The sequence below is a fragment of the Heterodontus francisci genome, unplaced genomic scaffold, assembly GCF_036365525.1.
Source record: "Heterodontus francisci isolate sHetFra1 unplaced genomic scaffold, sHetFra1.hap1 HAP1_SCAFFOLD_121, whole genome shotgun sequence".
Taxonomy (NCBI): domain Eukaryota; kingdom Metazoa; phylum Chordata; class Chondrichthyes; order Heterodontiformes; family Heterodontidae; genus Heterodontus; species Heterodontus francisci.
This window is the reverse complement of record NW_027140425.1, coordinates 1,745,014-1,747,880: the sequence shown is the minus strand read 5'-3', so window position 1 is coordinate 1,747,880 and position 2,867 is coordinate 1,745,014. Positions and strand designations below refer to the sequence as shown.

General features: G+C 42.0%; 1 non-coding gene across 1 annotated transcript; it reads left to right on the top strand.

The window, feature by feature from the left end:
• The first annotated feature begins 1,487 nt into the window (after window positions 1-1,487).
• On the top strand, window positions 1,488-1,559 carry trnaw-cca (transfer RNA tryptophan (anticodon CCA)). The gene has a single exon. It is a non-coding gene; the product is annotated as a tRNA-Trp (tRNA).
• Window positions 1,560-2,867: the final 1,308 nt, after the last annotated feature.

Sequence of the window (2,867 nt, the reverse complement as noted above, 5' to 3'; positions counted from 1 at the left end):
CGCAGGCTTGGAGGGCCGAATGGCCTGTTCCTGTGCTGTACTGTTCTTTGTTCTTGTTTGTTGTTGTTGTTAATGTTGGCTGCCTTGAGGACTTCTGCGTTGGAGATACAGTCCTGCCACCTGATGCCAAGTTAATATTAATATTAAGAATTGGGAGGATTTAAAAAAACACCAAATGAGGAGTAGGAAATTGATAAAGAGGGAGAAAATGGAATCTGAGAGTAAACAGTCAAGAAACAAGTTATAAAAGGTTTTACTAGTATACAAAAAGCTCAACAATAACAAACAGATTCCTTCGATGCAGAGACAAGAAATTTATTGTGGGGAGAAAGAAAATGGTAGAGAGTTTACACAAATATTTTGTGTCTGTTTTCACAGTAGAAGGTACAGCGAACATGTCGGAAATCGTGTGGAGCGGGGAAGAGATCTGTTCGTTGCCACCCTGGCTCAGGGTACTTAATGATAGCGACTAACTCTGTCATACAATCGGTTAGTGTGTTCAGCTATTACCTGTAGTGTTGGTGTTTTAAGCCCACCTGGTGACAGAGGCAGAGTCTAGTTTCCTCATTTAGGATTCATTGTCACACAGTTCCAAATTGTCAATGTGTGCTTTGGCTGCAAGCAAGTATTTCCCAAACATTGCCAGCTCCGCTGTTATCCAGTAAATCACACCCTAATGCTTTTCCTTGCATTCATTTCACATAAAATTCTTAAATATTTAGATGATCATGTACCTCCAGCCAACCCATTAGAAATAAATCAAGTTATTGGGTTCAAAGTGCATTTATAGAACTGGAACACGCAATCCCACCGTGTGAAGCTACATTAAATTTGTGGTGATTGTACAGCTGGTATTAGAGAAAACAATCCAGAACATGTTGGACCATTTTAATGATATTTTACTTGCTTCTAATAACCTTATTTATGTTGATGTAAAATTTTGGAAAATCCTCTGGTCCAATAGCAGGTACATGAGAAAATGATGCAATATTTATATAAGCATGGTGTTCTGGAATTCCTGCCTAAACTCCTCCACCTGTAACACTCCATCACCTCCTTAAAACTGAAAGTTTTGATCAGTATTTTGGACAGGAGTCAGCCCTGCCTTTTGCCCTGATTTGTCAGTAATCATTTAAAACCATTTTGGGTCAATCCCTTCCTTTAAATCCTGCACAGCAGCAGTGACGATAACTTTGTGGATTTAATGGTTGAGCCAAATCCGACTCAGTTCCCCAGGAGAAATTCCTGAACTCATGGGCACTTTGTATCAAGCAGCAGTTAGCAGCAAAAAGTCTGATTAATCAGAGTAGTGAGTCCAGTAAATACTTAAACAGAAGACACCCTGTAAAACAGAACTCCAAGTATCAGTTTGAATAAAGTATTGAACTGACAGAGTGGAGAGCAGATGAGGATTGAATTAAATTGCAATTCACTGAATCGAAACAAGAAGTGATTCTATCAAGAATGGGACACAGATCTTTGTTTGTGAGCTTGTGGCGCAACGGTAGCGCGTCTAACTCCACATCAGAAGGTTGCGTGTTCAAATCACGTCAGGCTCAGTGAAGTTTTACAGCAGCTCAAGCTGCTGGATTTTATATCAGAAGAGAGTTCGCTCTGTTGGGATAAAAACAAGAAATGCTGGAACCACTCAGTAGGTCTGGCAGCATCTGTTGAAAGAGAAGCAGAGTTAATGTTTCGGGTCAGTGACCTTTCGGAACTGTTCGTGTATTGTTCAATTTCAAAATCGACTTTAATAGATTAAAGTTCTTATTTCTAGATCCGTTCAATTTCCACGCTCAGTTCTTATTTCTCAGTTTTCTATCGGAACAATGTTTCAGGGATGTGCTATCTCCATTGTTTATACAATAACTCTGTCAGCAAGTGTGCGAAGTAAAACACAAACGACCCAGAGTGGGGCTCATCCCACACCCGGCTCCGTCTGCACAGCTCCTTAGTTCAGTTGACGAGAACGCAGTGTTAATAACACCGAGGCTGTGGATTTGAACGCCGTAAGTGCTGGCAGATGTTCGGTTATTACTTTGACATGTTTTCCTAACACTTCAAATCCAACTTTTAGATGCACACAGAATGTCAGAGAACTTATTTTGAATAACATCCATTGCATCTTTGTCACTGAGCTGGAGTAATCCAGAATACATTTTAATCATCTTCCGTTTGCTGATAAAGGTTGAATATGCGGCTGTTCCCGTTAATGGTCACAAGCAGGAACAAACAGACAGAGTGTATCTGACCGCCCAGAGATGTGGAAAGGCTTCAGTTTAGGACAATTGCATCAAATCAAATGTTCACCAGGCCCCGAGAGAGTCAAAAGCTGGGGGAAAGGACGGAATGAGATAGTGAATAAGCTAAGCTGAGGTGGAGGTGGGATGGCAGCGGTCCAGGGGACAGAAGCAGCGAGGCCGGGAGTGAGCGGCCGAAGCAGGGTATTTTGTGGGGAATGGAAATGACGATCACAGCCACTGAGGGGTGAGGCAATGTTTGGACGTCATTCCTTCTTGTGTCGGTGCGTGGTGACGTCGGTGCACGCATGCGCAGATTCATACTGGCAAGCTGACAAATGTTTGGATGCACTGATGATGTCGACGATCGCTCTGCACATGCTCTGTGTTGTCAGGAAACACTCTGTAGTGAATAAGCTAAATACAGAAGATATAAATATTTCCCATCCTTGATGTCTCTCTATTCCAGTCCAATCCAATCCTTCAATGCTGGGTAAATAATTTCAGTAAAAATTGTGCAGCTCGAGGATCGAAACCAAAGGCCTATGCAGAATAAAGGAGAACTGACGGAACTCCAGACTGAACCAGAGATCTTCATTCTAACACTCTCCCAACTGAGCTATTTCA